The sequence below is a fragment of the Dendrobium catenatum genome, unplaced genomic scaffold, assembly GCF_001605985.2.
Source record: "Dendrobium catenatum unplaced genomic scaffold, ASM160598v2 fragScaff_scaffold_146, whole genome shotgun sequence".
Classification (NCBI taxonomy): Eukaryota; Viridiplantae; Streptophyta; class Magnoliopsida; order Asparagales; family Orchidaceae; genus Dendrobium; species Dendrobium catenatum.
This window is the reverse complement of record NW_021318608.1, coordinates 1,450,128-1,471,383: the sequence shown is the minus strand read 5'-3', so window position 1 is coordinate 1,471,383 and position 21,256 is coordinate 1,450,128. Positions and strand designations below refer to the sequence as shown.

At 33.3% G+C, this 21,256-nt stretch overlaps 1 long non-coding RNA gene across 2 annotated transcripts in view; it reads right to left on the bottom strand.

Moving 5' to 3' along the window:
- Nucleotides 1-259: 259 nt before the first annotated feature.
- Nucleotides 260-21,256, bottom strand: part of LOC114581267 — a 32,451-nt gene continuing 11,454 nt past the window's right edge. Inside the window, exon 4 of one of the 2 annotated variants that reach the window (XR_003703146.1) lies at nucleotides 260-587. This is a non-coding gene — a long non-coding RNA (uncharacterized LOC114581267). Of the gene's footprint in view, nucleotides 588-4,936; nucleotides 5,340-21,256 lie in introns of those variants that run through there. The other variant, XR_003703148.1, reaches the window with a different exon arrangement.

Here is a 21,256-nt window from a genome sequence, read left to right as displayed (position 1 = left end):
TTAATAACCCCATGCCAAAGCAGACAAAGAAAAAACCAAATGATCCTCCATCCTATAAGCCAGCCCCCACCAAAACAGCAAGCCACCAAGAGCAAAGTGGGAAATACTAATCACTAAATTCAAATAGCTAGTAAACAAACTAGCAATAGGCTCCAGGAAAAGAAAAGGCCAGGATATAGCAATAATGGGGAAAATAACCTCCCTTAACCTGCACCAACACAGTAGGAAGATAAAACCAAAGGGGAATCAAAAAGCCAAATTAAATAAACATGAAAAGCTTCCAGGCAATAGATAGCCCTCATGAAATAATCGGTTCCCAACAACACACTCCCATAAATACAATTGAAAGCAAATGAATAACCACCAACCATTTTGAAACAGCTAAGACCACTAGGCCTCACAGTACCAAGCAACACACACAAATAACTATGAAAGCAACCAAGCCATCCAGGGAACAAATGGCCCTCACAAAATAAATGGTTCCCAACAGCACACTCCCATAAATACAATTGAGAGAAAATGAATAGCCACCAACCATAGTGAAACAGCCAAGACCACAAGGCCACACAGAATCCAGCAGCACACTCCTAGAACAAAGAAAGCAAATGAAGAAAATGTAAGCCACCTCCAAACCTTTAGAAATAGCCAGAAACACATGACCATCCCAAAACAACAAAAAGAAAAGAACCTAGTAGCAAAATGCTTCAACAAATGCAGGGAAAAAGCACAAGCAACCTAGTAGAAATGCAAACTAACCAACCAACCGAGAAAACCCCAAAAAGAATCGCAGCAATCCAACAAAAAAATAGCAGCCTCAACCACCTTAAGGAATAACATAAGGAACACAATGCTTATCCAGATTCAAAAGTCCCCTAATAGGAAGAGGAAAATTAGAATAACAGAAATCCTTCATGGAATCCAATCCACAGCCCCACCTAGCCAAGGCTTTAGCACAAGCATTATCATTCACCTCAATAGCAAAAAAATAATAATAATAAGTATGCTCAAAACCTTTTGAATTTCCCTCCTCTTGTAAAACAAATCAGAAGAGTAAATCTTGTCATTTATCAAAATAAAGGACTGGAAGAAATAAGATGAGCAAACTTCCACCATAATATTAATGCAATCAAGTGAGAAACAAAACCTTAAACCATAGAGGATAACAAAAGTAGTAGTAGTATTAACATCACAATTGTAACTAGGACTAGCAAAACCAAGAATACAATTACCATTGGAGTCCCTGATGACTCCACCACAGTCAGCCATAGACTTAGTGCAAAAAGCATCCACATTTAACTTATAAAAATTATCAGGATGTTTCAACCAAAAGATACTTCTAGGGACCTTTTGATAGTTATCCACATCAAGATTAATCCCAAATTCAATAACAGCTATGTGATACTTATTAAAATTCTTAGCAGAGATTAACTTAGCAGAAAAAAAGGTCCCTAATTTTATCTTTAGCATTTGGAATAATCCTATGATGATTCATAACCACACCATTATAACAAGAATTATTCCTATCCAACCATAAAAACCAAAGGAAAAGAGAAGAGATAACATTCTTGATATGACATTTGGAACTAACAAACTAGCAATTCAGTAAAGCATAAATCGAAACCTTAACATTGAAGCAGTTTAAGTACAAAATATCCTTAAAATAAGTTCAGGCCTTAACAGGACAATGGCCAGAGACAAAGACATGATGCATATTGTCCATATAATAACAACATTGGCATTTAGAGGGAAGAATGAAACCATATTTAATCAAATTGTCATCCGTAGAGATGAAATTATGTAAAATCTGCCAAACAAAAATAGAAATTGTACAAGGAATACTTTTGTACCATATCATTTTGAAAATATTAGAAACCTCTTTAATAGCTCTAAAGAAATGCCATGCACCCTTTAAAGAAAATTTATCGTCTCTAGTTAAGGCACAAATCTGAACATTAAGACAGTTCATATTTAAAGGGATATGCAAAATTTGCTGAATGATAAAATTAGGTAACACATTAGAGAGTTTCTAAAATCCCAACCATTATCAGTGAAAAAATAATTAACCTTCACAAAAGTATTGGACGAAGTATTAATAATAGAATCAATGGATTGCCCTCCCAGCCAACGATCCTGCCAAAAGAAAATATTACCACCACCAAGACCCCAACAGATAGATGGCTCAACCGTCTATTTCACTTTACAAAGACACTGCCAAACTTTATAATTACCTTTACTAAAACAACACATGGTGGGATGATTCTCCCCATAAAAACTTAGCATTTATAAATTTAGCCCAAAGGCTCAAGTTAGCACGGAAATTATACCATAATTTAAAAGAAAAAGAAAAAGCCAAATCCTTCAATGACTTACACCTCAAAGCCCCTTCATCCAAAGTGCCACAACATTTATTCCAAGAAGAACTGTTGATTTTAGAACTACTACTAGCCCCTTTCCAAAATAATTTATTAATAATTTTCTCAATCCTGTTATATATAGCCTGAGTAGGAAGTAAAATTTGAAAGCTATAAACAGGGATAGAGCAAAGGACACTCTTAATAAGAGTTAATCTACCACTACAACTAAGAAAGTTGGAATCCCAAGATAATAGTTTGTTTTACACAAATGAAATTAAATAAAAAAGAAATGATTTCTTCCTACCCTTATAAAGAGGCACACCAAGGTACTTTAAAGGTAAACAAACACGACTGAAACCACTTAAATTCATAATAGCCACAATATGGTCCAAAGCAACTTTCTTTGTAGAAATAAAGCCACATTTATGATTATTAAAAGCCAGGCCACTCTCCAATTCAAATTGTTGAAAAAACCTCATCAATTTTTTAATCTTATTAAAGAGGCATTAGTAAAAATAATGAAATCATCCGCAAAGCATAAATGAGAAATATGGAAACCTCCTAAAGTTTTAAAATAAAGGCTAGGAGACTTTTCAAAGAGATCAACAAGACCTCTAAAAAGGTAGTCAGTCGCAATAATAAAAAGGGCCAGAGAAATGGGATCACTCTATCTCAGACCATGAGAAGCCTTAAAAAACCATTAGACTTATAATTAACAATAATAGAAAAATAAGGACTTTCAATACATCGCATCCAAATCATGACAAAATTCTTGTGCCAAAAGGATGTTATCAGCAATGGCATGGCCTTTGACAAAATCCATTTGAAAAGGAGAAATCAGTTTAGGCAAAAAAATAGATAAATGATTCATCAAAATTTTAGAGATCAATTTATAATAAAAGATACAAAGACTAATAGGCCTAAAATCATTCCAAGAAGTGTTAGAATTATTCTTAGGAATAAGCATAATAAAAGTAGCGGTAAAAAATTTAGGTATAGCATTACCATCAAAAAATCAATAACAACAAAAAAAAAAGATCATTACTAATTATATGCCAGGTTTTCTGGAAAAACTTGGAAGTGAAACCATCTGGCCGAGCCACCGATTCAAAATTCATACCAAAAATAATATCTTTAACTTCCTCCAACAAAGGGGACTTAAACAAGTAAATATTATCCTCATGAGAAATAAGAGACAAAATAATATTAGGATTATCAATAGTGGTAGGATTGAAATTTTTATTCAGATGATTATGAAAATGTTGAACAGCTAAGATAGCAATTATAGTACCATCTTCAGTAATAGAGCCATCAACCCGGTTAATTTTTTGAATGCAATTAATATTAAGTTTCCTCTTAACCAATGCATGAAAATATTTTGTATTGTTGTCACCTTCAACAAGAAGTTTAGCAATTGCTTTCTATTTCCAAAACATTCCCTCTTAAGCTTGTAATTTATGAAGCCCATTTTTAGCCTCTCTCAAAAGACAAAAGTTAGCATCATAAGGGAATAATTGGCATTGAGTCTCCTAGCAAATCAGTTTACCTTCCGCAATTAAAATGTTAGAAAAACGATTCTTAAACACATTATGATTCCACCAATTCAGAACAAACTTAAGCCTTTTTAGCTTGTACCATAGTCTACGCATACCAGAATTAACATTATCCGGATGTAAAGGGGCAAGCCAGTTTTCCTTTACCACATTCATAAAAGAATCATGAATTAACCACATGTTTTGAAACCTAAATTGAGAAGGCAAATCTCTCAATCTAGGCTTAATTATAATGAGAAGATGAGACTGATTCGAGAGGGTCCTGCTCAAATGTTCAATATTAGTATAATCAAAAGAATGCAACCAAAAGTCATTAAATAAAGCCTGATCTAATCTTTCCCATAAATGCCAATGAAGCCAATTAAAATTATCACTAGAGGAGCCAATATCAATAAGATTACAATCCATAATCATGTTATTAAAATCCTCCATAGATTGATAGATAGGGAGAAAGCCCCCTATACGCTCATACTGGTTAGCAATGGTATTAAAGTCTCCTCCAACAAGCTAAGGAAGTGTACAAATACTATGAAATTGAATTATTTGGTCCCATAAAATCTTTCTAGTATATCAAGAAGAAGCAGCGTAGACAAAGAAAGTACAACATTACAAATTAGAACTCTCAATATTATAATAACTTGATTAAAATCACCAATAACAAAATCTTTTCAAAAAACCCAAATTTTATTAGAAACATTAAATAAGACATATCTAAAACCCAAAAATTTAGCAGTACTAAGTAACTTATCAGATGGGATAAGAGGCTCAAGCAAAACAAGAAGAAAACATTATAGATACGACATAAGTTTTTAACTCTTAGTTTAGAAGAAGAGCATCCAATGCCCCTAACATTCCAAAGAATATCATTAAACTTGAAAACAATATTAATGAGAAGTAAGTGAATGGGTGTTTCAAGGAGTTTGTATAACAATAGCTTTAGGCTTCCTACCTCTCCTACCGAGACCCTTGGTAGAACTAGTATCATTATCATCTATAGCATAACATTTAGCCAAGATATCCATATCCTCATTATCAGTAAAAGCATCACTATTATAATTAATATTCAAAGGAAAATTACTATCATTAACCACACTTGAATGCCCCCTAGAAAGAAGCATTTCTCTTTCCTTTAGATCACATCACATATCATATAGGTTTTATTGTGAACATCAACATCACCTATCTTCTTCGCCTCTATTTGGGAGATAACCTGATTAGTAAAAATAACTTGCACAATATCATCCTCCACCGCAATATTATTAACCAACTCATCCTCCAAAAGAAGATCAATAAAAGAAGAAGCATTATTTAGATAAACCACAACATTTTGGCCAGTCACTTTATGAGAATCAATAGCTATAGAAGAGGTCGAGTTAAGATTAACTTCTTGTCCTTTAACCAGCTCCTCCACGGTAATAGGATATGGTTCCACCTGAACCGAAACAAAATTTAAGGAACCATTACTATGATCTAACCATCGAGAAGCATTAACCATATTAGCAACATGATTAGGAATAATAGAAACCAATTCAATTAAATTTAATTCATTATTATGGAATGAATTAGTAGTCTCCTTAGCCTTTCGTAGATGTGGGTGTAATTTATAACAAGCAGATAAACCATAGCCATGCATCTTACAATGAGAACATAAAATTGGTAAATTTTCAAATTCAACTTTTTGAAAATAGCCATTAAGTTCTGAACCAATCCTAACCTCAGTAGGATATTTCTTTGATATATCCAGTTCAATAAAAACACGAGCTACAAACAGCCTAGAAATTGACATTGTAGCCTGATCGGTTTGCAAAGGTTATCAAAAATAGAGACCAAACCAAATAAAATTTGAGAATTGAAGAAATGTAAATGGAGATTAGGAAACAAAATCCAAACTGAGGTTATGGGGGATTCTTCATGCAAATTAAAGTCTAGAGACCATTTAAGTAATCACATTTGAAAGCCCTATACATAATAGGACCTCCTAAAAAAAAACGGCTATAGTTCAAATCATTACTCAGTTGAATTGATATGTGCATGGTATCCAATAAACCAACCTGAAATGAGCTAGACAATTTTAGATTCAAGAAGAACTTTCAAATTATATCTAAATTTCACCGCTTAAGCATAACTTTCCCCATAAGAGTAAGTGCAAAAGGAGCACAAGTAAGGAAACCACGGAATCATCAGGCATCAAAGTTGGGCACACTTTGAAGGAAGAATGCAAAAAATGAAGTTTGGAGGAAGAAAATGAAGAACCAGCTAAAACTGCCCTAAAATAGAGGGATTTGCCATTCGGAAGTGAAGGAAGAGGGATAGATGATGACTGCATCGTCATCTCCCAAAAAATCACAAAACCCTAACACACCAGAGCAAAACACCTTGAGAAAAAGACGAGAAGACAAATAAAAAAGAAAGAGAATAATGAAAAACATGAAAAAAATCCAAAAAGTAAGAAGAAATAGCTAACAATCGAAAAAAATTATGATTGAAAGAGGAAGCCCTACATCGCCTCAGAGTCACCTAGAGTAGAGAAAATAGAGAGCCATTACTATGTTGAGCAGTTTGAGATTAAAGTACACATGAAGTCCCTGAAGAGTCATTAATGTACAAACATTTTGATGAAGATTATGCTTAATCAAGGAGATGGCCACCATTAAATTTCAATGGCCTTCAAATTGGGTGAATCCTAAGAAATGTGTTAGTGTATACGAGTTTGACACCTTCTACATTTTGACATCCCAAGTCAAAATTATATTGAAGAAGTTAAACAAATTTAGTCTATTTAGTGATCCAAATGTTCAAGGGGCAAAGACTTTAAATTCCATTAATTAATAGATTAACCCTTGCTTAAATAATTGCAATCTATGTTAAAGAAACCACCCATATTTCTAATGGAATAATAATAATAATAATAATATGGGAAACTAATTGAATTCCAATCAACCCAATCATATAGGATCATGCAACAATTTGGAAATCTTAGTCCCAATTATCCCCCAGGTTTCAATTCTAATAACCATTTTAAGGATAAGAACCCTCTTTGGAGGATTTAGTGTTACAAATGGGGACTCAATTATAAAGTCAAGATATTTTTATTTAGAATATAGAAAATCATATAGGGCAGCAAGCCAGATCAATAAATAGTAGACCCTAGGGTACCTTTTCTAGTACTATAAAAGTAAACCCTAAGAGAAGGGCAAGGAGTGTTGCGGATCTATTTTCATGGATAATGAATTTGATGATAGAAAAAACTCTTATTGAAAACACTCTTATTATGATTTTGATGATATGTTCTCTACGAATGTCTTATCTACTGACATTTCAGGTCCACACGATCAGACTGCAATTTGGAACCAGCTCAAGATTGGGTAGACTAGGTCTGAGTCAGTTTGTACCCTTTTTCTTTCTTGAGTCTATTGTATTTGGTTTGGCTCTTAATAATTTGTATCTTGGAAGACTTTCTGACTGTTCCCTAGAGTTTATCGTTTTTGGTAACATCGTGTGGGATGATATTTATATCGTCCTGGACGATCGGTTCAAAAGCAAAAATCCTGATTAGGGCATCCTCATTAAAGCAGTCATCATTATGCAAAAATATCATCCTAGAAAATTTTGTATCAGCCAGGACGATAGGCTCAAAACAGAAAGAATCTGCCGCCATATCTATTTAGGAATTACTTATTTTTGGACATCATCCAGGGGATCATCCATGACTATAAAATATCATCCAGGATGATCCTGGACATTTTTTCCTAAATTAATCTGGCATTTAAGTAAAGCATTTATGACTTTATCAGACGATGAAATCGTCCTGGACGATCGCAGGATCATCCGGGACGATACGCTAGATGATTGCACATCGGACAGCTCTTTTTCAGGGCGATGTTCAAGATGATATTCCATGATTTGTACTGATCATCCAGGATGATATATTATCATCCTGGATGATATGAACAAATTTCTTCTAATGGTCTCAAATCGTCCCGGCTGATTGGGCTTATTTTGCACTAATCGTACAGGACGATATTAGAATCATCCTCGATGATAAAGTCAGCAACTTGCATTAATGAGCTCGTTTTGAGATCTTCTATTTAAGCTATGATAAGGAACTTTGTAAGTGTCTTTGGTAGCCATTGTAGCTTCGTTCTTTTTGGGGGAACTTGAAGAGAGAGCTTTAAAGGGAGTGAGGAATGGGTGAAGTTTGAGAGGGAGAAGATACTGTGAGGGGGGACTCAAGGTAGTGTGGTGAGGGATTCCACACAGTTGTTTAGGCAGGCATGCACCTTAATACCGTCAAATTCAAGGCTTGTCTTGAGGGAAGTTCACCAAAGAAGAAGATCTCTTTGGTGTCAAAGGACCCGGCGACTCCGCCGCATCGAGGAAGGTGGAAGTGATTTTGTAAGGGCTTCTCTAGCTTGCTGTGGGGGGAAAAGGAGAGACACTTAGTTTAGTACAATACTTGGAGGGTGCCTCCCAGGAGTGGATGTAGGTCAAGTTTTGACCGAACCACTATAAATATGGTGTGTTCTTTCCTTTATTACTTCCACATTTAATTTTCACACTTTGGTTTTCATTGTGGTGAATCTTGGTTTTTGGTTTTAAGTTTGAGTTTTACTTAAAATACCAATTCACCTCTCTCTTTTAATTAGCCTTGGGCTGGTTCATAGAGCCTAACATCCCTAATGAACCTTTAAGTGGTATCAGAGCAGTATTCATAAAACATAGTTTTAAAAACCTTTTGAATTTCGATCCATGGCTAATGTTTTAAATTATAATATTGCGGAAGGTTATTCAATCACCAGACCACCTTTGTTTGAAATATTACATTTGATTTTTAGAAAATTTGCATGTATATTTTTTTGCAATCAATTGATTTTCGTATGTGGCATATGATTTTAACTGGTTATACATTACCATCATGTGTTATAAATGGAATTAAAACGGATATTCCTTTTAATCAATGGAATAGGGAAGAACAACTCAATGCTTAATTGAATGCAAAATCATTAAATTATTTTTTCTGTGCTTTAAATTCTGAACATTTTATATTAGTATCCACGTGCACTACTAATAAGGAAATTTGGGATAAACTACACACCATATACGAAGGCACTAGTGAAATCAAACAATCCAAGTTGAATATATTAATGCATGATTTTGAACTATTTTCCATGAAACCTTATGAGACGATCTTAGACATGTATACTAGGTCTATTCAAATTGTGACATCATTGCATGCTTTAGGAAAAGAATTTTCAAAATTTGAAAAAGTTAATAAAATTTTTCATTGTCTACTGAATAAGTTTGATGCTAAAATTGTTGCTATTTGTGAATCAAAAAATTTGTATAATTATTTTATTGATAAATTAATTGGCTCACTCATTGCCTACAAGCAAAGTTTTGGTCAAAGACTTTTGGATGCATGTGAAATGATTGTTCTAAAAGCTGAGGATGCCAAAAAAGATAGCTTAGTTGGTGACGAAAGTAATGACTTGATAGAAATTAAAAAAGCTCACCAAAGTATAAGCATCAACAAAAGTGGAAGAAAGGTAAAAATGGTAAGGATGTTAATATTTCTTCTGACGTTATTTGCTTTCAATGTAGGAAGCCTGGACATATGAAATATCAATGACCTAATTTGAGAATTCTTCCTGCAAACAAAAAAAGGTAAAGCAAAGAAAATTATAAACTGGGAAAATAATGAAAAGCAAAAAATCTCTTGGGCAAACCTGGTTTCTGAAGCATCGGACCAGGAGAAAGATAATGGTTAAAAGCCTTGTTTGTGTGTTTGTGTTGTGTTTTGTTTTTAGTTATTTTCTTTTTTTTTTTTGCTTGTTTTGTTTCGATTTTTATTTTGTGTTTTTGTCTTTGTTTATTCTTTGATTTTTTATCTTACTTCGTGAAATTTTTTCTCTGATCAACACACACATTCACTTTTCTAAAAATGAAAAATCTACTTCCTATTTTTCTTGAAATCTTTGGTAAGTTTTGATCGACTTCTCTAAAAATAGTCAAAGGAAGAAAACTCATATTTTTTACTCTCAATCTCTGTTTCCTAAAAGAGGTTATTTTACTTTTGATTTAAAATCTTTTTAATAATTTAAATTAGTCTTTGAAACTAAATTTTTTTATCTCTCTACATTTTATTTATTGCATAAGGATCTTCTGCAAGTTGTTGAATCTAACTCATAATCTTTTTCATCAAGAATTTGTTTTGTCAATAGGATGGGTTTACTTTTATTTTTAAGATTTCAGAAAAGTAGCATATTCAAAAAAAATTGGCCAATAATGCCAAAAATAAAAGATGTGCAAAGATGCCAAATTGAAAAATATACACAAAAGTGTATCAAAAATCAAAAGATGCGCAAAGAGTGCCATTCAAATTGACAAGAGGCATAAAATGAGCCCACAAAATTTAATGCTTACCATTCTTGTACTTCTTAAAAGCTTAAGAAAACCCTTGATACTTTCGATACTTGATTTTGAAAAACTTGATTCCTGATTCAACAATTCATACATTAATCTTCTATTATATATATTTTATGAAAGGAGTTTTGAAATATTAATGTTTCTTTTTCTAATTTATTCCTTGATTTAGATATTGAATTAAAAATTTTTTGATCCTTTTTAAAGAACTTGAGTTTGGATTATCAAATTTTGAATTTCTAACTTTTTCTGGGCTATGTGTTGTCAATACAAGTCTACTAAGTTTTTGATTAAAACCAAGAGATAACTTTCTCATTTTAAAAATATTTATTTTGTTCTCTAGATCAGGGATCATTTTTGTCTTTTAATCATTTTTCTTAAATGTTTGTGCCCTTTCTATTTTTGATAATGTCAAAGTGGGAGAACGTACAATTAAATTTATATGTTTTTCATACTGTTGAATTTGTATGTTTTTTTCTTTCAAAAAAAATTAAAAATAACAAAAAAAATTTTATCCCCTATTTTTAAAGTTTTATTTTAGTGAGGGGGAGATTAGGAGAAAATGTTTCTTGTTTGCAAATTCGAATCATAATGTTTGTCATCATCAAAAAGGGGGAAATTATTGCAGATCTATTTTCATGGATAATGATTTTGATGATAGTAAAAGCTCTTATTGAAAACACTCCTATTATGAATTTGATGATATGTTCTCTACGATTATCTTATCTACTAACATTTTAGGTCCACACGATCAGACTATAATTTGAAACCAGCTCAAGATTGGGTAGACTAGGTCTGAGTCAGTTTATACCCTTTTTCCTTTCTTGAGTCTATTGTATTTGGTGTGGCTCCGATGATTTGTATCTTGGAAGATTTTCTAACTGTTCCTTAGAGTTTACTATTTTTGGTAACATCGTCCGGGACGATCGGTTCAAAAGCAGAAACCCTGATTAGGGCATCCTCATTAAAGCAGCCGTCATTATGCAAAAACTTCATCCTAGACGATTTTGTATCGGCCAGGATAATAGGCTCAAAATAGAAAGAATCTGCCGTTAGATCTATTTAGAAATTACTTATTTTTGGACATCATCCAGGGGATCGTCCAGGACTATAAAATATCATCCAGGATGATCCAGGACAACTTTTCCTAAATTAATCTGGCATTTAAGGAAAGCAATTATGACTTGAATGGACAATCAAATCATCCTGGATGATCGCGGGATTATTGGGGATGATACGCTGGACGATTGGACATCGGACAGCTCTTTTTTAGGGCAATATTTAAGACAATATTCCATGATTTGTACTGATCATCCATGATGATATTATCATCATGGACGATATGAACAAATTTCTTCTAATCGTCTCAAATCGTCCCGGCTGATTGGGCTTATTTTGTACTTATCGTACAGGATGATATTAGAATCATTCTAAATGATAAAGTTGGCAACTTGTATTAATGAGCTCGTTTTGAGATCTTCTATTTAAGCTATGACAAGGCACTTTGTATGTGTCTTTGGCAGCCATTTTAGCTTCGGTCTTTTGGGGGGGGGTGGTGGACTTGAAGAGAGAGCTTGAAAGGGAGTGAGGAACGGGTGAAGTCTGAGAGGGAGAAGATCCTGTGAGGTGGGACTCAAGGGAGTGTGGTGGGTGATTCCACACGGTTGCTTCGGTAGGCTTACACCTTAATATTGTCGGATTCAAGGCTTGTCTTGAGGGAAGTTCACCAAAGAAGAAGATCTCTTTGGTGTCAAAGGACCCGGTGACTCCGCCGCACCGGGGAAGGTGTAAGTGATTTTGTAAGGGCTTCTCTGCCTTACTGTGGGGGCTAAAGGAGAGACACTTAGTTTAGTGTAATACTTGGAGGGTGCCTCCGAGGAGTGGACGTAGGTCAAGGTTTGACCGAACCACTATAAATCTAGTGTGTTCTTTTCTTTATTACTTCCGCATTTAATTTCCACACTTTGGTTTTCATTGTGGTGAATCTTGGTTTTTGGTTTTAAGTTTGAGTTTTGTTTAAAATACTGATTCACCTCTCTCTTTTAATTAGCCTTGAGCTAGTTCATAGGGCCTAACATCCGTAATGAACTTTTAAGGAGCAAAGTAAAGCCATCCAAGTAAGGTGTTAGACAAAACTAGGAGAAACTAGTAGACATGAAGATCAACCGTAGGAGGAATCTTTGGTAGAAGAACTATAGAGATTGACCAGCATAAGGAGTAACTTCATCCTATTAAGGAAGTAGATAAACCCATTAAGAAGGTTAAAGAAAGCCCCCAAAAATCTTTTTCCAAAAGTTGATCAAGCAGAATTGATGGGGTGGAGCTTTTGTAGATTATTTAGATTAATACTATTTGAGCTTTAGCTAAATGTGACATACAACTAAGTGGGTATTTAAAAAAAATGAATGATTTAGGAGTTATGATAAAAAATAAGATAAGATTGGTGGTCAAGGGGTATAATTAAATAGAAGGTATTAATTTTAAAGAGACTTTTGCCCCTGTAGAGAGACTTGAAGCAATTAGGGTTTTATTATCCTTTGCTTATTTTAAAAGTTTTAAATTATTTCAATTAGATGTCAAAAGTTACTTTTTGAATGGGGTGATACAAGAGGATATTTATGTTGAGCAACCTCCAGATTTTAAAAATTCAAAATTCCCTAGTCATGTGTTTAAATTGAAAATGATATTACATGGACTGAAACAGGCACCTGAGGCTTGGTATGAGAGGTTAAGAACTTTCCTATTAGAAAGATTTTTTATGAAAGGAAGTATGGACACCACTCTCTTTTGAAGAAAATAGAAGATGACATACTCATTATATAAATATATATTAATGACATCATATTTTCTTGGTTTTAGTATAAAGTAAAATGAGGACATAAATTTTTTTTAATCAATCAGAGTATATTAAGGACATCCTGAAGAAATATGAAATGGGTAATGCTAAACTAATGACTACACCTATAAGTTCCTCAGTTCCATGAGATAAGGACCCTAAGAAAAAATCTGTTGATCAAAATAAATTTAGAGGTATAATTGGATCATTGTTACATGACTATTAGCAGACCACATATAATGTTCAGTGTTTGTTTGTGTGCTAGTTTTCAATTTGATCTAAAAAAATCACATTTGACAGTAGAAAAAAGAATTATGAGATATCTTTTGTCAACTCAAAGTATAGGGATTTGGTATCCTAAGCATAGCTCTTCATTTTAAATTATTGGATATTCTGATTTAGAATTTGTAGGTTGTATGGTTGATCAGAAAATTACATCTGGGACTTATCAATTCATAGAAAACTCTTTAGTTTCTTGGTCCAATAGGAAATAAAATTCAGTATCCCTATCTACTACTAAAGCAAAATACATTGCCTTAGGTAGTTATGGGCGCAAGTTTATTGGTTGAAATAACAATTGATTGATTTAGGATTTTCAATTGGCATAATTCTGATTTATTGTGATAATACTAGTGTCATTTGTATTTCAAAGAATCCTATTAAACATTCTAGAACCAAGCATATTGACATAAGGCATCATTTTATTATAGATCATGTAGTTAAAGGAGAGATTGAATTAAATCATATTTCTACAGAAAATTAACTTACATTTATTATTATAAAACCACTAGCCTTATGCACTATTAGCATCTTAAGAACATGATTAGGTGTTATTGATCTTAATGCTTAAATTGAAAAATCTGTAAACTTGATGTGTTGTATGTATGAGTTTGTTTAGTTTGTATCTGTTTGTGTGATTTGGTTATTTTTATGTGTTTAGTTTGTATTATTTTTTTATTTATTGTGAAGCATGTCACCTTTTAAAACTGGTTGGTTTTGAGAAGTTTTTTTTATTATCATGCTTTGTTTTCTAAGTATTTTATTCATAATGTATGAAATTTCTTCATCCTGTATGAATTATATAGCATGTCCATGGTAGGTTTTGGAGTTAAGCACACTAAACTTAGTTTTTCTTACTCTTCATTATGTATGATGATGTCATCACACTATACAATTTGTATAGATTCGTCTGTACATGAGGGAATGATTTACCAGTTGGAATCAATTATTTATTACTGATCGTACATATGAAATCGTCTTTGGTCTGTATGATCCAGTTGTCAGTTTTTGTAGGGAACGAACCTAACCGCCTTTAAAATAATCTTTAATATTCTGATTATCCCGGACGAACACCTATTTTTCTATACAATCATGTGATCAAAAAGTTTGTATGAAAGAAAGCCTTAAAAAAAAGGTATTTTACGAAAAGCCATTTCATTTTTAGTTATTTTCGTTCGTACGTACAAAAATAATTTGGTCTCATATGATTTTAAAATTGTACGTTTTATTTAAATTTCATATTGTATGATTATAGTTTTTTTATAAATAGAAGGGTCTTTGAAATTGTTTTCATTCACCTTCTTATCCATTTCAAATGATTCTAGAGCCCTTATCTTAGAAATGGTTAGTTCTAGCAAGCGACCCAACTTTCTAAAGGTTCCTTATCTAGAAGCGGTGGGGATGACAACTTTCTTTCTAAGGTAAATGAGTGCTTTTTTTAGGTATGCTACTACTAAGATCGCCCATTCAAAACTTCTCATTCAGGGTGATCTTCACTTTTATGTTATGCACCTTTTTGCGTCAACCTAATTCTCCTTCATTCTCACTCTCATTTATGCCTATCACAAAGAAACCTTATAATACTTCTTGGAAAACATGAGATTCAATGAGGACCTTTCTAGGATTGGTTCTTATGTTCAAAAACGTTGAGTTGAGATCACCAAGGAAGACTTATGGAATTTCCTTCATTTGAGAACCTAAGGCACTCAAGCCCACACTTTGACTTCTATTGCTTATTTTGATTGTACTGAAATTAATAAAACTCTTAGAGGGGTATCCCAAGTGTGTCATTTGTCTAGGGTCTACACTTTGCACCAAAATGCTCAGGTCATCCAGCATGTTTTAAGAACCTTTATTATCCCTAAAGCTAGTGATTGGATAAATATGACTCCACTCTTGTCCACAGTCACTTATCTGATTATAACTAAAAAAACCCTTCGATGAAGCCCAATTCATCATGGACGACATTTATAATCTTTCTAAAATTTGGCTTCCTCATCATAAGAGGAAGAGAAACATGGCTTTAGAACATTTAGTAGCCTATATCCTATATAAGAAGTATATCCTTATCCATCTTGATCCTCCTACAGAAATTCCTGTCTATTTCACCGATATATCTTTTTTATTAGTATTTGGGAGAGATTAGAGTTCAAAGTGTGATGACTCTGAAGAAGAAGGGGGAGCTCCTGCTTCGACACCTATATAAGTACCCGACCAAAACTATTTTTAAGAAATGGTCTGGCAGTTTGATCATTTGGAGACTCATTTTGATCAATGCTTTGATCAAATTGAGACCCATTTAAATCAACTGGATGTGAGGCATCAGGAAGACATGTGTTGGATTCATATTCAATTTGACACAGTAAATACGAATGTAGCTATGATGAATAGATACTTTCAATGTTCAACCAGCCTCCTCCTCCAGATCAGGGCCCCTCCGATTTCTACACGTACTTCATTATTATTCTTTCTACTGAGCAAAGTTAGCACACATGGCTGCTAACTTTTACTACCTCTATCTACACATTTAAAGATAACATAATTGAATTTTTTGAAGAACTCAAAGTCTTCCATCTCCTTGAATCCATCAAGCAAAGCGTGTTGGAGAATCCTAATTACATTTGAATTGTCACTTTCAATGATTAATCCTTTGTATATGAACATCAATCTTTAATAACTTCTTTCAATGATTTGATAGCTAAGAGTTCCAATTGAGAAATGTCACAATGGATGCAAGATGTTCCAAAAGCCAATAAGAACCTTCCTTTGCAGTCACAAACCACTCCTCCAACTCAAGCTCTATAAGAAGAACCAAATGAAGAATCTACATTAATCTTTAACCAATCAGGTGGAGGTGGATGCCAAATATTAGCAGCCTGATAGACTGGTTAACATCCCATATGTCTGAGCTAATGTTAAAAGCCATTTTAGAAAGAGAATAAAAGCTGACAACATTTGCAGCAATTGCATTTGCACTATCTTCAACTCCTTCACGTATGAATTTGTTCCTAGCCTTCCAAGCAAGAAACACAACATTGCAAAACAAGTTCAGAAGCATATAATTATTTTGGGCAGTTGATTCCATCCAAGTGCAGCAATCTTCGAAACTGATGAACATGGGAATTCAAAATTCCCAATTGTTTAACAGTAAGAGCACTTCTTTCAATTTGTTACATTTGACAACTACATGTTCCATATCTTCAATATCGTTCCAGCACCTTGGGCAGATTTCATTACTTTGCAACCTTCTATGTGCTAAGAACTAACAAGTTGGAATTGCATTTTTAAAAAGCCTCCACCATAACACTTCTACCCGAGGATTCAAATTAGATCTTTTGAACCATTTCTTAAATATGGGTTCTTCTTGTTGTTGCTGCATAGATTCAAAAATCAATCCAGATAAAGTATTACCCAAATTCTGGAAAATTAGCTCCAGTTCATCATCATGTTGAACTGTTTTGATATTGATATGTAGGATTAGCTCCATCAGCTCATGCCCAAAAACCTTCAGCAACTCCTCAACATTCCAAGTTTTGTTTATAATAAACCTGTCCAACAATAATACCTCATCATCTTGAGGCATTACAAAAGTTGGCCACTTGTTGATACATTTATCCAAAATCCATTTGTCTCTATAAACATCAATAGATGGTCCATTTGGAATGTTCCATTTCATAAAAGGATTAAGTAGCTTTCCACCATCACATATGAGTTTCCATAAAGATGATAAACCTTTCTTATTGTCTTCAACTTTAACCTTGGTGCCATACTTAGGAGCAAGAACTTTGTGTAGGAGTGAGTCTTTATTTTGTAAAAAATTCCAAGCCAATCTAGCTCTTATAGCAGCAACTTTAGATGTAGAGGACAATAATCCACGCCCTCCCAATTTCAAAGGTTTGCACAAATCAAACCAACTAACATAATGAATACCCAATCTTCCATTTGACTTGTTCCATAAGAAGCTCCTACACAATTTATCAATTTCCTCAAGCACACTAATTGGAACAAGAGAGTGTGTGCTATGGAAAGTCGGATAAGATAGAATGACCGACTTAACCAAGGTTAATTTGCCAGGCAAGTAAACGAACTTACTACCGCAGATGTTGAGCATTCTTAGAGATTTTTCAATAATAAATTGAAAATCAGCAGCCACCAATCTTCTTAAAGCCATTTTTATACCAAGATAGGAAAATTCTTCAACTTCTTTGAACCCCATGATTCGAGTAATTGATTTCCTTCTTTTTTTTTTTAACAATCTTACCAAAAAGAATGGAAGATTTGTTAACATTAATACATTGCCCAGTCCATTTACTGAATTTGGTAAGGATGCCTTTAATCTTAATTGCCGCTTTCTTATTAGCTTCATAGAAAATCATCACATCACACCATCTGCATATAATAAGTGTTATATCGTTGGACCATTTGGACAAATGCTAATCCCAATTGAAGTTTAAGCAAATGTGTTAGAAAGAAGTTGGGAACAAAGAATGAAAAGAAGAGGTGGCAAGAGGCAACCTTCAGGGAAACCACTCTTGGCTTCTATCCATTATGATAAATTACCATTAATAATCAATGAAAATCTTGGTTCTTCAACACACTCCAAAATGAGCTTTGAGAATTTATAAGGGAATTCAAAATAGTTCAAAACATTTATAAGAGTAAACCAACTCATTGAATCATATGCTTGCTCTATATCAATTTTAAATGAAACAAGCCCTTTGGAAGATTTAGAATATGTGAATTTATGGAACAATTCTTGAGCAACCAGCACATGGTCCGAGAGAGATCTACCCTTGACAAAAGCCACCTGCTCTACCGAGATCAGCTTCAGAATAACAGATATTAATTAGTTCAAAATCACTTTTGCATCCACCTTGTATACTGAATTACGCAAGCTAATAGGCCTAAAATTCGATGGGATCAAAGGATTGGTTACTTTAGGAATGAGAACTATTAAGGTGTCTTTCCAAGATTTATCCATCTCACCAAGACAAAGGAATTGATTTATAGAATTCCAAAAATCAATTTTAATGATATTCTAAAACGCTTTGATAAATGAATATGATATGCCATCAAAACCGAGGGAAATGTTATCTCCAGTTTGATTTAAAACTAGCTGAATCTCATCCATTGAGAACTCCCTTACTAGCATGTTTCTATCATCATCATTCAAAGTATTCCTTAGCATAGGCCATCAATTCAAGACACAACTCCTCTGTCTCCACTTTTGGATGAAGAACTGAAGAAGGACATCTTTTATTTGATCAAGCTCCTCCATCAAATTGCCATTTTCATCCTTTATTTTAAAAATGTTGTTTGAGTTCCTCCTTGCACTAGCAAAAGAGTGAAAAAATTTTGATTTTTTATCACCCTCAACCATCCATTTGACCTTTGCTCTTTGCTTCCACCATGCATTTAACTGAGCTATAGTTGAGTTGAGTTCATTCACCTTAGCTTTCAAAATCTAGCATTCTTCATCAGTTAGAAATCTAGTATCTGATTCCTTAGTTTGCAATTTCAAAACATCTTCCATCAAGTTCTCTTTCAATAGATTCAAATGTTTTAACTTAACCTTACTCCAAAAGAATAGAGATTTTAAAGCTCTTTTAAACTTTGAATTCAATATTTGAGAATAATTACCCAAATAAGATTTGTCCCATTCCTTCTTAACCATAGATGAAGAAGTCGGGTAAGATGCCCATACATCCTCAAATTTAATGATCCTCTTAGTAGAAGGATTAAAGTCAAGGAAATTAAGAATAACTAGACAATGATCGGAAGCTATTCTAGCCAGGTGTCTAACAACCAAATGATTTGATGAATTTAAAGCCATTGAGTTATGGAAGCACCTGTCCAATCTTTCCAGAATATGAGCCCCTCTAGTTTTGTTGTTGCACCAAGTAAACCATGGGCCAATAAATCCAACCTCATGGTAATCATTATTAGTAAAAAAAGCCTTCATTTCTTTAGGCCCTTGAGAAAACTGAAACCTTTTTCCTCCTCTCTTGTCCTCCTTGGAAGTGAGGCAATTGAAATCTCCACCCACCACCATAGGATACTCTCCTGAAGATTGCAATTCCAACATCTTCCAATGTTCTCTCCTTTTATACATGTCTTTGTTTCCATACACATAAGCAATCCGCCATTTACCTTTACTAATAATTGGTAGATCTCCAATAATACATTGGGAAGAATAATCAAAAATTGAAAAATCAACCAAATGAGAATTCCATAAAATAATAATACCTTATGATAACCCATCTAAAGGCACCATAAAATAATCCCAACCATCTCCAATCAGCAATTTAATTTCTTGTATATCAAAAGATGACAATTTAGTCTCTACCAAACCCAAAAAGAAAACACTATGTAATTTAACAAACTCTTTAAGGTATAGAGAAGCACCTTTCTTCCTTGCTCCTCTACAATTCTAGAATGCTTTATAAAACAATAATGTAAGAGAGGGGAAGTCCTTATTGTACCTTTCATTTCCAACTCCAAACTTCTATTTCTCTGGTTAGAATTAATTGGCCCAACATCTTTCAATTGTTTTAATTTTTTTCTTTTTAACATGATTGGATCCAGCATCTTTACTTCTCATGCCAGTATCTACATTCTGAATCGAGATATCAGACTTTCCCTTGTCAGGAGGTTCTTCAACAATCAACAAATCATCCACATTATTCTTAATGATTTCTCCTTCTTCAACTGTATCACTGAGAGCATTAAATTTGTTTTCATTTACTGGAATGTTGACACTTTCCTTCATAACAGGTACAATTTCCTGAGAAGAGATTTTACTCACGGCCTGAGAGGAGAATTGGTAGTTCATTTAGGGGAAGCTAAGTAGATTTTTTTTCTTTAAATATTAACTCAAACAATAATTATTTTTTCATCATCAAAAAGGGGGAGATTGTTGCAAGTTAGTTTTCATAATTATATTCTCATATCATATGTATTTTTTATTATTTCAAATATTATTGTTTGATTACTGTTTCTCCTAATATATATTGGATATATTATTTTTGTTATTTATGTATACTAATATTTTAGGAAAATTATACTCCATACTGTTGAAGACTTCAAGACATATTAGATTAGAATTTATTGTAATTGGAGTATGTACTTTTTTATACTTTTATTGAGTCTAAGAGAGTGTGATTGTAATTGGATAACCATACACACACACACGCGCTGGGGGAGTGTAAAAATTTGTAATTTTTTAAACTAATCATATTGTACGATTTGTAATCATACATGACGATTTGTTCAGATTGTTCCTTTAGAAGCAGTTAATCAAACCATGTCCAAGAAATTTTTCTAAGCCATGTTTGTATTGTACGAAGTTACCTTCATACATACAACATATATAGTACTAAATAGATACATACAAGTTTGTCTCGACAAACATCCATTTTTTTGAACTATTCGTACTGTACGATCAAAGGATTATACAGACCACATCTATAGTACAAAATGGATGTGCATCTTTTCATCCAAATGAACATGTAGATTTTTTGAACTATTCGTACTGTACGATCGTATGATCATATAGAAGATGTCTAGAGTATAAAATGGATGTGTACCTTTTCATCCCGACGAACATGTAGATTTTTTGAACTATTTATATTATATGATTATAGGATCGTATAGATGACGTACAAAGTATGAAATAAATATGTACCTTTTCATCCCGACGAACATGTAGATTTTGTGAATTATTCATACTATAAAATCATAGGATCATACAGATGACTTCCAGAGTATGAAATAGTTAAGGCTATTTTCGTACCAAACAAAACAAGGTTTGA